Source organism: Scylla paramamosain, chromosome 40 (assembly GCF_035594125.1).
Source record: "Scylla paramamosain isolate STU-SP2022 chromosome 40, ASM3559412v1, whole genome shotgun sequence".
NCBI classification, from domain to species: domain Eukaryota; kingdom Metazoa; phylum Arthropoda; class Malacostraca; order Decapoda; family Portunidae; genus Scylla; species Scylla paramamosain.
The window spans coordinates 8892786-8906238 of record NC_087190.1 but is presented as its reverse complement, the minus strand read 5'-3'; the positions used below and the strand labels follow the sequence as shown (position 1 = coordinate 8906238).

The window sequence follows — 13453 nt, the reverse complement described above, 5'->3', positions numbered from 1 at the left end:
AAAGGTATTGTTTGATATGTTAGCCTTTTGTTAGTCTTTCCCTTAACCCCCCCTTTACTCCCCCACACTTATTCTTTCTTGTCTTGTCCACTTGAAAAAAAAAAAAAAACAATAAAAGATAGATTTTTTTTTTTTAATTGAAGGAAAAAATTTAGATCAGAGAATGAAGTAAATTTTTCCATTTAATATTTTAAGGGAGTGATTAGTTGAGCTATTTTTACTCCTATCTTTCCTCTTTTCTTAATATTTCAAGGAAGTGTCTAACTAGCTATCTTTAACCCATATCTTTTTATTATTGTTTCTTAGTACATGTATTTCAAGGGAGTGGCAGGTTAAACTATCTTTACTAATATCTTTCCTCTTCTTAATATATCAAAGAAGTGTCTAGTTAGCTATCTTTACCCCTATCTTTGCTCTCCTGTGCTTTAGTCCATATATATAATGAGAAGGGAGACAACAACAAGTGAAAACATTACAACAGTTTCCTCTTAGCTTTCTGAGATGATGGACTTGACTGCACCAGAGTAAATAGTTGCGAAACCAGGCAAGCAGGCATACTTAGGTGCCAGCAGCAAGCATAGTGTAGCAGGTTAGCAGGTTGGCAGGGTAGACAGTTCTAGAAGCAGGTTTAATTTAGCAGCTAGCAGAAAGCACAGAATAGCAGATTAGCAGTTAGCAGATTAGCAGGTTAGCAGGGTAGTAGGGCAGCAGATGAGCAGGTGAGCAGATTAGTAAGTTAGCAAATTAGCAGGTGAGCAGGTGAGCAGATTAGAAAGTTAACATGGTCACAGTTACCAGGGTAACCAGTTGTAGCAACAAGCATATCTTAGCAACTAACACCACCTCTCCTCTTCTAAACCTCATCTTCTTTTCCTCACTGAAACTCAGGTGTCTGAGGCAACTGACAGTAGCCCCTTTTCTGTTCCTTCCTACTTTCTCTATCCTCATTTTCGATCCAAAGCTGGATGCTGCGTTTATGTGCGCAATGACTTAACCTGCTCTCGTGCCCACGCTCTTGAATCTTCCGAGTTTTCCACCATCTGGCTACGACTACAGAGTCATTCTCATACTAAATTTATCTGTGCTGTATACCTCTCTCCTAACTCCTCTGACTATAAGAAATTCTTTGACTTCTTAACTTCCAAAGTGGAGCACATTCTGACCCTCTTCCCTTTTGCAGAGATCTCCATTCTTGGAGACTTCAATGTTCACCACCAGCTTTGGCTTTCCTCTCCCTTCACTGACCATCCTGGTGAACTAGCCTACAACTTTGCTATCCTCCATGACCTAGAGCAATTGGTGCAATACCCTACTCGTATTCCTGACCGTCTTGGAGATACGCCCAACATTCTTGACCTTTTCCTGACCTCTAATCCTTCTGCTTATGCTGTCACCCTTTCTTCTCCATTGGGCTCCTCCGATCACAATCTCATATCTTTATCTTGTCCTATCACTCCAATCCCTCCTCAGGATCCCCCTAAGCGAAGGTGCCTCTGGCGTTTTGCCTCTGCTAGTTGGGGGGACCTGAGGCGGTATTTTGCTGATTTTCCTTGGAATGACTACTGCTTCCGTGTCAGAAACCCGTCTTTGTGTCCTGAGCGCATAACAGAGGTGATAGTGTCTGGCATGGAGGCGTACATTCCTCACTCTTTTTCTCGTCCTAAACCTTCTAAACCTTGGTTTAACACAGCTTGTTCTCGTGCTATACATGATAGAGAGGTGGCCCACAAAAGGTACTTAAGCCTTCCTTCACCAGAATCTCATGCACTTTATATTTCTGCCCGGAACCATGCCAAGTCTGTTTTCCAACTAGCCAAAAACTCCTTCATTAACAGAAAATGTCAAAACCTTTCAAGATCTAACTCCCCTCGTGATTTCTGGCATCTAGCCAAAAATATCTCCAATAACTTTGCTTCTTCTTCTTTCCCTCCTCTACTTCAACCAGATGGCACCACTGCTATCACATCTATTTCTAAAGCTGAACTCTTTGCTCAAACCTTTGCTAAAAACTCTACCTTGGACGATTCTGGGCTTGTTCCTCCCTCTCCTCCACCCTCTGACTACTTCATGCCTCGTATTAAAATTCTTCGTAATGATGTTTTCCATGCCCTCGCTGGCCTAAACCCTCAGAAGGCTTATGGACCTGATGGGGTCCCTCCTATTGTTCTCCGAAACTGTGCCTCCGTGCTTGCACCTTGCCTAGTCAAACTCTTTCAGCTCTGTCTGTCAACATCTACCTTTCCTTCTTGCTGGAAGTTTGCCTACATTCAACCTGTTCCTAAAAAGGGTGACCGCTCTAATCCCTCAAACTACCGTCCTATTGCTTTAATTTCCTGCTTATCTAAAGTTTTTGAATCTATCCTCAACAGGAAGATTCTTAAACATCTATCACTTCACAACCTTCTATCTGATCGCCAGTATGGGTTCCGTCAAGGCCGCTCTACTGGTGATCTTCTGGCTTTCCTTACTGAGTCTTGGTCATCCTTTTTTAGAGACTTTGGTGAAACTTTTGCTGTTGCCTTGGACTTATCAAAAGCCTTTGATAGAGTCTGGCACAAAGCTTTGATTTCCAAACTACCCTCCTACGGTTTCTATCCTTCTCTCTGTAACTTCATCTCAAGTTTCCTTTCTGACCGTTCTATTGCTGCTGTGGTAGACGGTCACTGTTCTTCTCCTAAATCTATTAACAGTGGTGTTCCTCAGGGTTCTGTCCTGTCACCCACTCTCTTCTTATTATTCATTAATGATCTTCTAAACCAAACTTCTTGTCCTATCCACTCCTATGCTGATGATACCACCCTGCACTTTTCCACGTCTTTTCATAGACGTCCAACCCTTCAGGAGGTAAACATATCACGCAGGGAAGCCACAGAACGCCTGACTTCTGATCTTTCTAAAATTTCTGATTGGGGCAGAGCAAACTTGGTATTGTTCAATGCCTCAAAAACTCAATTCCTCCATCTATCAACTCGACACAATCTTCCAGACAACTATCCCCTCTTCTTCAATGACACTCAACTGTCCCCCTCTTCTACACTGAACATCCTCGGTCTGTCCTTTACTTATAATCTGAACTGGAAACTTCACATCTCATCTCTAGCTAAAACAGCTTCTATGAAGTTAGGTGTTCTGAGACGTCTCCGCCAGTTTTTCTCACCCCCCCAGCTACTAACTCTGTACAAGGGCCTTATCCGTCCATGTATGGAGTATGCTTCACATGTCTGGGGGGGTTCCACTCATACTGCTGTTCTAGACAGGGTGGAATCAAAAGCTTTTCGTCTCATCAACTCCTCTCCTCTAACTGACTGTCTTCAGCCTCTCTCTCACCGCCGCAATGTTGCATCTCTTGCTGTCTTCTACCGCTATTTTCATGCTAACTGCTCTTCTGATCTTGCTAACTGCATGCCTCCCCTCCTTCTGCGGCCTCGCTGCACAAGACTTTCTTCTTTCTCTCACTCCTATTCTGTCCACCTCTCTAACGCAAGAGTTAACCAGTATTCTCAATCATTCATCCCTTTCTCTGGTAAACTCTGGAACTCCTTGCCTGCTTCTGTATTTTCACCTTCCTATGACTTGAATTCCTTCAAGAGGGAGGTTTCAAGACACTTTTCCACCAATTTTTGACCACTGCTTTGACCCTTTTAGGGACTGGCATTTCAGTGGGCATTTTTTTTTATTAGATTTTTGTTGCCCTTGGCCAGTATCCTTCCTACATAAAAAAAAAAAAAAAAAAACAGGAAGCATAGAATAGTGTAGCAGATTAGCAAGTTAGCAAGTTAGCGGTATCCCCTTGTTCTGATTGGCTCTGGCCTCCGCTAGGCACTCGCCAATGTGATTCGAAGGCAGCGGGTGACAATAGAGTGCTGGGATCTGACTATAGTCCCCTCAAGTCTTATGAAAACGATGACTTTCTGGGAAGGTACTGGTGGTGGTGGTGGTGGTGGTGATGTGGTGCATGGTGGTGGTGAGGCTTACTTGTGCTGTCGGGTGTGTGTGTGTGTGTGTGTGTGTGTGTGTGTGTGTGTGTGTGTGTGTGTGTGTACATATGTATGTGTGAGGGTTGGCATGTCGTGTGAGTATCCCTGTGTGTCTTCCGAGCCTTGCATGAGAAGGAGCTGTTTGAGGTACCATTTGAGTCATTAAACAAGGACTCACTAAAAAATCTGATCTTTCCTGCATATTTGAGTCACAGAATGAAGACTCACTAAAACATCTGACCTTCCCTGGACATTTGAGTCACAGAACAAAGACTCACTAAAACACCTGACCTTTCCTACTTATTTGAGTCACAGAACAAAGACCTGCTAAAAAATCTGACCTTCCCTGCACATTGGAGTCACAGAACAAACTCACTAAAAAATCTGACCTTTCTTGTACATTTGAGTCACAGAACACTCACTAAAAAATCTGACCTTTCTGCACACTTGAGTCACAGAACACGGACTCACTTAAAAATCTGACCTTCCCTGCACATTTGAGTCACAGAATAAAAAGTCACTGATAATTTTACTTGAGTCGCTCTGAATGACTTGTTTATTCGACTCATTTTACTCTCCCTGCAAATGAGTCGCAGCAGATAAAGGCTCAAATATTTTAAGGGACTCATCCTTCCGTGCACTTGAGTCTCTGAATAAAGACTCGCTGATTAATCCTCCCTGCATATCAGTCTACATGTTACAAGGTTCATTCCTAAAGAGAACTTGAATTTGAAATGTTTGACTGTTGAAAAGAAAATAAACTTGCTCTTTGCAGGAAAATTGTTATGCATTTGTTTAAAGATTGTAGACTTAAATATGAAACTAATGCAGTTCTCGTTTGTTGGAATTGATGTGTATTTGTTAAGTGAGATCAGGAGTTGTAAACTTAAATATGAGACTAATGCAGTATTACGTTTTTGTTTGTTGAAACTGATGTGTTTTTGTTGAGTGAGGTGTCTTAAGAATCCTTTTATGTACATGTGGAATTGAAAGTAATGTGCTTCTTGGAAGATAAGGTACCTTCTTGGAAGATAATTATTAAAAGGAAAAAAAAAAATTATGGGTTTGCTCACTTAAATTGTTGAAAGAAAGTGTTGAAATTACTAAAACTGGTAAAACTGGAGGGAGAAATTGGTCCCTTCACAGCTGTGGTGATTGTGGTTTTTGGGAGTTTTGAAACTGAAAAATTGAACCTTTCTACATTGATGTTGATTTTTATAGCTATTTAGAGGAAACATAGAGGGAATTGACCTCTTATACATCCACACCCTCCCAATCTTCAAACCTATTTAGTAATCGCTCAATAGAAAAAAAAAATCTAAAACCTCAAGGAAAAACCAAGGGAATCGGACCTTTAGACATCTACACCCTGCCGATCTTCAAACCTATTTTGTAACCTGATAGAATTCTTGAAGTGGTATAAAGGTTATACCACCACTGGTTACTGATCTTAGGATCAGTAACCAGGGCAGAACAAGAAATAACGGGTTCAAGCTTGAAAAAAGCTTTAAGAAAAGAGATAGGAATAAATTGGTTCTCAAATAGAGTGATAGATGAGTGGAACGGACTCAGTAATCAAGTTGTTAGTGCTAAGACATTAGGGAGCTTTAAGAGAAGAAGAGACGGATTTATGGATGGGGATGATAGGTGGAAATAGGTAGGTATATTTCATACATACGTCATACGTGTAGACCTGATGTCTTCTTGAAGCTTCCCTTATTTCTTATGTTTTTATGTTCATGTGTTTTGTTAACTAACAAGCTCAAAAACAGTCATAATACGCACTTCTCGTAACGTTCTTTTGTTTCCCCATTTAGGTAATTTTCCATGCATTTAGGCGTTGTATACGTAACAAGTTAAAAAAACAATGAAAATACTTGTTCTTGGTATTGTTATACTTTTTTTTCTTAAGGTGTTTTGCATGCATTTTAGCGTTTTGGTACGTAGGTGTTTTGGTACGATAGGTGTTGGTAAAGTTATTTTGTTTCCCCATATAGATTGCTTTCTATGCTTTTTAGCGTTTTGGTGACTAACATGATCATAAACACTCAAAAGACACGTCTCTAGAATTTTTTTTTTTCCTTTGTAGGATGCTTTGCACGTATTTTAGTACCTAACCTAGTATTTTGGTACCTAACTGTGAAATACACTATATACATTTTCACGTTTTTCTACGCATCAAGCTAAAAATATCTGAAAATATTCTCATTCTCCATAAACAGTGTTTTGCATCCTTTTTAGCGTTTTAGTACGTACGAATCTAAAAAAAAAAACAAAAAAAACATTAGAGCACACTTTTTTGGTAATGTTTTCTATTTGCATTTCGGGTGTTTTCCATACTTTTTTTTTTATCGTTTGGTGCTTAACATGCAGAAAAATCTCAAAAGATACGTTCTTATAAAGTCGTTTTGTTTCCCAATAAAACGGGCTTTGCATGCATTTTGGCGTTTTAGTACCTAACAATATGAAAATACTTAAACAACACCTTTTTGATAATGTTGTTCTGTTTCTCCATATACAGTATTATTAACGTGTTTTTAAGTTTTATTATCTAAGAAGCACAAAAACACTCATAATACAGGTTTCTTGTAAAGTCTTTTCGTTCCCCATATAAAGTATTTTCCATGCATTTTTTAGTTTTTCTTGATAATAAGCTAAAAAAAACACTCGAAATATTTTTTTTGGTAATGTTATTTTATTTTTCCATAAAAAAAACGTGTTTTGCATGCGTTTTATTGTTTTGAAGTTCAAAAACACTTAAAAGACACATTATTTGTAATGTTGTTTTATATTTCCACATAGAATGATACGCATGTTTTTGAGCGTATTATTGCCTAACACGTTAATAAACACTCAGAAGTCACGTTTCTGGAAATGTTTCTTTTCATCATATGTAATGCTTTACATGCATTCTAGCGTTTTGGTACGTATTTTTTTTTTTTTATGTAGGAAGGATACTGGCCAAGGGCAACAAAAATCTAATAAAAAAAAAGCCCACTGAAATGCCAGTCCCATAAAAGGGTCAAAGCAGTGGTCAAAAATTGGTGGATAAGTGTCTTGAAACCTCACTCTTGAAGGAATTCAAGTCATAGGAAGGTGGAAATACAGAAGCAGCCAGGGAGTTCCAGAGTTTACCAGAGAAAAGGATGAATGATTGAGAATACTGGTTAACTCTTGCGTTAGAGAGGTGGACAGAATAGGGGTGAGAGAAAGAAGAAAGTCTTGTGCAGCAAGGCCGCAGAAGGAGGGGAGGCATGCAGTTAGCAAGATCAAAAGAGCAGTTAGCATGAAAATAGCGGTAGAAGACAGCTAGATATGCAACATTGCGGCGGTGAGAGAGAGGCTGAAGACAGTCAGTTAGAGGAGAGGAGTTGATGAGACGAAAAGCTTTTGATTCCACCCTGTCTAGAAGAGCAGTATGAGTCGAACTCCCCCAGACATGTGAAGCATACTCCATACATGGACGGATAAGGCCCTTGTACAGAGTTAGCAGCTGGGGGGTGAGAAAAACTGGCGGAGACGTCTCAGAACACCCAACTTCATAGAAGCTGTTTTAGCTAGAGATGAGATGTGAAGTTTCCAGTTCAGATTATAACTAAAGGACAGACGGAGGATGTTCAGTGTAGAAGAGGGGGACAGTTGAGTGTCATTGAAAAAGAGGGGATAGTTGTCTGGAAGGTAGTGTTGAGTTGATAGATGGAGGAATTGAGTTTTTGAGGCATTGAACAATACCAAGTTTGCTCTGCCCCAATCAGAAATTTTAGAAAGATCAGAAGTCAGGCGTTCTGTGGCTTCCCTGCGTGATATGTTTACCTCCTGAAGGGTTGGACGTCTATGAAAAGACGTGGAAAAGTGCAGGGTGGTATCATCAGCGTAGGAGTGGATAGGACAAGAAGTTTGGTTTAGAAGATCATTAATGAATAATAAGAAGAGAGTGGGTGACAGGACAGAACCCTGAGGAACACCACTGTTAATAGATTTAAGAGAAGAACAGTGACCGTCTACCACAGCAGGAATAGTACGGTCAGAAAGGAAACTTAAGATGAAGTTACAGAGAGAAGGATAGAAACTGTAGGAGGGTAGTTTGGAAATCAAAGCTTTGTGCCAGAATCTATCAAAGGCTTTTGATATGTCCAAGGCAACAGCAAAAGTTTCACCAAAATCTCTAAAAGAGGATGACCAAGACTCAGTAAGGAAAGCCAGAAGATCACCAGTAGAGCGGCCTTGACGGAACCCATACTGGCAATCAGATAGAAGGTTGTGAAGTGATAGATGTTTAAGAATCTTCCTGTTGAGGATAGATTCAAAAACTTTAGATAAGCAGGAAATTAAAGCAATAGGATGGTAGTTTGAGGGATTAGAGCGGTCACCCTTTTTAGGAACAGGTTGAATGTAGGCAAACTTCCAGCAAGAAGGAAAGGTAGATGTTGACAGACAGAGCTGAAAGAGTTTGACTAGGCAAGGTGCAAGCACGGAGGCACAGTTTCGGAGAACAATAGGAGGGACCCCATCAGGTCCATAAGCCTTCCGAGGGTTTAGGCCAGCGAGGGCATGGAAAACATCATAGCGAAGAATTTTAATACGTGGCATGAAGTAGTCAGAGGGTGGAGGAGAGGGAAGAACAAGCCCAGAATCGTCCAAGGTAGAGTTTTTAGCAAAGGTTTGAGCAAAGAGTTCAGCTTTAAAAATAGATGTGATAGCAGTGGTGCCATCTGGTTGAAGTAGAGGAGGGAAAGAAGAAGAAGCAAAGTTATTGGAGATATTTTTGGCTAGATGCCAGAAATCACGAGGGGAGTTAGATCTTGAAAGGTTTTGACATTTTCTGTTAATGAAGGAGTTTTTGGCTAGTTGGAGAACAGATTTGGCATGGTTCCGGGCAGAAATATAAAGTGCATGAGATTCTGGTGATGGAAGGCTTAAGTACCTTTTGTGGGCCACCTCTCTATCATGTATAGCACGAGAACAAGCTGTGTTAAACCAAGGTTTAGAAGGTTTAGGACGAGAAAAAGAGTGAGGAATGTACGCCTCCATGCCACACACTATCACCTCTGTTATGTGCTCAGCACACAAAGACGGGTCTCTGACACGGAAGCAGTAGTCATTTCAAGGAAAATCAGCAAAATACCTCCTCAGGTCCCTCAACTAGCAGAGGCAAAACGCCAGAGGCACCTTCGCTTACGGGGATCCTGAGGAGGGATTGGAGTGATAGAGCAAGATAAAGATATGAGATTGTGATCGGAGGAGCCCAACGGAGAAGAAAGGGTGACAGCATAAGCAGAAGGATTAGAGGTCAGGAAAAGGTCAAGAATGTTGGGCGTATCTCCAAGACGGTCAGGAATAGGAGTAGTGTGTTGCACCAATTGCTCTAGGTCACGGAGGATAGCAAAGTTGTAGGCTAGTTCACCAGGATGGTCAGTGAAGGGAGAGGATAGCCAAAGCTGGTGGTGAACATTGAAGTCTCCAAGAATGGAGATCTCTGCAAAAGGGAAGAGGGTCAGAATGTGTTCCACTTTGGAAGTTAAGTAGTCAAAGAATTTCTTATAGTCAGAGGAGTTAGGAGAGAGGTATACAGCACAGATAAATTTAGTATGAGAATGACTCTATAGTCGTAGCCAGATGGTGGAAAACTCGGAAGATTCAAGAGCGTGGGCACGAGAGCAGGTTAAGTCATTGCGCACATAAACGCAGCATTCAGCTTTGGATCGAAAATGAGGATAGAGAAAGTAGGAGGGAACAGAAAAGGGGCTACTGTCAGTTGCCTCAGACACCTGAGTTTCAGTGAGGAAAAGAAGATAAGGTTTAGAAGAGGAGAGGTGGTGTTCTACAGATTGAAAATTAGATCTTAGACCGCGAATGTTGCAGAAGTTAATGAAGAAAAAGTTGAGGGGGGTGTCAAGACACTTAGGGTCGTCGACAGAAAGGCAGTCCGACCTGGGGACATTTATGGTCCCCTCCCCAGATGGGGACTCCGAGGCTGGTGTAGGAGTCGCCATGATTTTAAAATTTTTGAGTGAAGGGTGTGTGTGTTATTAGGTGCTTGTAGTTTTGTGTGGAGGAAGAGAGTTGTCTTTAGAGGGCAGGTTGTGACTGCCCACTTGTGTTGTGAGACACAAAGGGAAACGTTCAGTGAGGTCACAGCTGGGTTTAATGATAAGTTCACAGCACCCCCTGAACAGTGCTTTAGACCTCACTGGGAGTAATTATCGTTTCGGCAGGTGTCTATTGCCTTCTCCGTAATAGTATGAAGTACACTCATAAATTTTTCGGTAATGTTTATTGTTTCTCCATATAGAGTGCATGCATTTTAGTGATCTGGTACCCAAAAAGCTCATAACACTCATAATACACTTCCCAACTTCCTCAGGAAGCGGGGAAGGAGAAATAAGGAAGAGCAGGGAAGGAAATGCAAGAACGAGAGAGAGAGAGAGAGAGAGAGAGAGAGAGAGAGAGAGAGAGAGAGAGAGAGAGAGAGAGAGAGAGAGAGAAATTTCCAAACACATCAAACAGCGGTGAATGCGTCTCCTGTTTTCTCTACAGCAAAGGATGGCACACTATGATACGTTTTATGTTGCTAAATTAATCTAGTCTCCTCTGACAACAGAAGCCGGTACAAGGAAAGTGGATAACGAAGAGGAAAAAGATACAGAAAGGAAAAAAAAAAAGTCAGGGTGAAAGAGGAAGTAAGAAGTGAAGTGGGAAGAAGAGAAGAGACAAAAGGAATAGACGAAAGGAAATGGAGGAGGAATAAAGGAAATGAAGGAAGAGGAAGGAAGGAAAGTCTGGAGCGAGCAAACAGTGACAGGAGGTAAGAAGAAAATAAATAAACGAATCTGTTATTATATTTTTAACAAGGATTAGTTTAGTGTGGGACTGAAAGGTGGAAATGTGGTAGAAAAAAATCATTAGCAAAGGTTCCTCACGGTATTAATTCCACGTTTTTTTTTTTTTTTTTGTTAACTGGCAGGTAAAAATATTGGTTTGTGTCACTGTCGTTATAAATGGATGTCACTAATATTCTCATTACCATCACCACCACCATCACTACCACCACCATCACTACCACTATTATTACACCACCACCACCACCTGTCCTTCCCGCTTCGCCATTAGCAAACACACAATTGCGGAAAAGTAAAATTGTGCTGATGTAATTATGGCGCGATGGTTCTGAGGTGAGAGCAAGGGTGAGGGGAGAAGTGAGGGCACGAGGGGAGAGAGAGAGAGAGAGAGAGAGAGAGAGAGAGAGAGAGAGAGAGAGAGAGAGAGAGAGAGAGAGAGAGAGAAGCATTTCACTCTTAAACGTTTCAGGTGAGGGGTCTGCTAATCAACAGCAGAGACAGGTAGGGGAAGGGAAGGGAAGGGAAGGGAAGGGATGCAAAGGGAAGGGAAGGGAAGGGAAGGAGATGAAAGAAGTAGATCGGAGAAAGGAAGAGAAGGGAATGGGAGAAGATGAAAGAAGAATGGGAAGGGGAGGTGATGGGAGGGGAGGGGAGGGGAAGGAAAGGGAAGTAGGAAGGGGGGGAAGAGTGAGGAGATAAACAGAAGGGAAAAGAAGGCAAAGATAAGGAAATGGAAAGAAAAAAAAATGGGAAGGGAAGGGAAGAGAGGAGAAATGAAAGGGAAGGAAGAGAAACGGAAGAGAGGAAGGGGAGGAGGAGGGAAAAGAAGGAAAGGAAGGGAAGGAAAGGGAAGGTAAAGGAAATACGCGGCTACCTGAGTGCATCTCGCCCTTTCATCGGAAACGGGCGGAGGGAAGTCAAAGCGGGGAGAGCAGATCGGGAAATAATAAAAAGCTACAATCAAATACACATAAGATATGCAGGGAAAAAAAGAAAGCCAATAGGAAAGAAAAACAATAGATGAGTAATCCAAGCCTTTTCATTTTCAAGCGGGTAAACAGTCTTTGATCTTTCTTTCTAATCAACATAATGATACACGGAATGACTGAGGGGGTGAAAGAAGGAAGGAGAGAAAGAGTTAACGAGAAAATGTGGAGTGAATATAAAAGTGTAGGAGTAACTGGTTCCTCGGGTTGAGGGGCGACAGCCAGCATTGCGGGAAGGGAATAGGAGGAGCAGATGAGCAAGAGAGAGGACGAGAAAGAGAAATGGTCAGGAATTAGTGATGATAACGGGGGAAGGGAAAAGAGGAGAGGAGAGGAATAAAAAAAATAAAAGGAAGATAGGAGATGCAATCAGAAGAAATAAAGAAAAGAAAGAAAAGGTGAAGAAAGCAGAAGAGAGGAGAAGTGTAACGTTTTCGTAGTGTAGTGGTTATCACGTGCGCCTCACACGCGCAAGGTCCCCGGTTCGATCCCGGGCGAAAACACGAGCTTTTTACACATTAAACAACCAAACTCTGGTAGGTACAGGGTACGAGAAAGATTTAGGAGTTATAGTTAGCTCTGAACTCCATCTAGGGAAACAATGCATAGAAGCCAGAAACAAGGCAAATAGGGTACTAGGATTAATTTTTAGGAGTGTTAAAAGTAGAAGGCCGGAAGTAATATTAAAGTTATACTTGGCGCTGGTCAGACCTCATCTAGACTACGCTGTGCAGTTCTGGTCCCCACATTACAGGAAAGATATAGGTCTATTAGAATCAGTACAGAGGAGAATGACTAAAAGGATACAGGGGATGAGGAGTATTCCTTACGGGGTGAGGTTGAAGCTGTTAAATTTACATTCTCTAGAGAGACGTAGGTTAAGAGGGGACCTGATAGAAGTCTTTAAGTGGTATAAGGGTTATAACAAGGGAGATGTAAGCAAAATTCTTAGGATCAGCAACCAGGGTAGAACAAGAAATAACGGCTTCAAGCTTAAAAATTTAGATTTAGGAAGGAGATTGGAAAAAATTGGTTCTCAAATAGAGTGGTAGATGAGTGGAACGGATTCAGTAATCATGTAGTTAGTGCTAGGACACTAGAGACCTTTAAGAGAAGATTAGACAAGTTTATGGATGGGGATAACAGATGGAAATAGGTAGATGTGTTTCATACAGGGACTGCCACGTGTAAGCCTGGTCGCTTTTTGCAGCTTCCCTTATTTCTTATGTTCTTATGTTCTTATGTACAAAAGAGGAAGATTATAGGAAGGGAATAGGGGAAGGAGGAGGAGGACGAGGAGCAAATCAGAGGAGGAACAAAAATAATAAATTAAAAGGAAGAAAAATAATAAATAAAGCAAAACGTGAGAGGATAGGATAGGAGAGAAGAGAAGATATAGGGAAGATAATAGAAGAATCGAGGAGAGGAGAGGGGAAGACGATGGTGAGAGGAAGGGAGAGGCAGAGAGGAGGGAAGGGAAAGGAGAGAGGAGAGAGAAAGAGGGAGAGAAAGTACGAGTCAAGTGGAAATTTGTGAAAAAATGTTTTATGACGGCAGTAAATAAACGAAGTGAAGGAAAACAACAAAATTCACCAGCGAGAAAGCACGAGTTATTAGCACAGATCCGTCCTACAACACTCCAGGTACGACG

The 13453-nt window shown here is 41.4% G+C and overlaps 1 non-coding gene across 1 annotated transcript; it reads left to right on the top strand.

The window, feature by feature from the left end:
• Nucleotides 1-12232: 12232 nt before the first annotated feature.
• Trnav-cac (transfer RNA valine (anticodon CAC)) lies at nt 12233-12305 on the top strand. Its single transcript has one exon. It is a non-coding gene; the product is annotated as a tRNA-Val (tRNA).
• Nucleotides 12306-13453: the final 1148 nt, after the last annotated feature.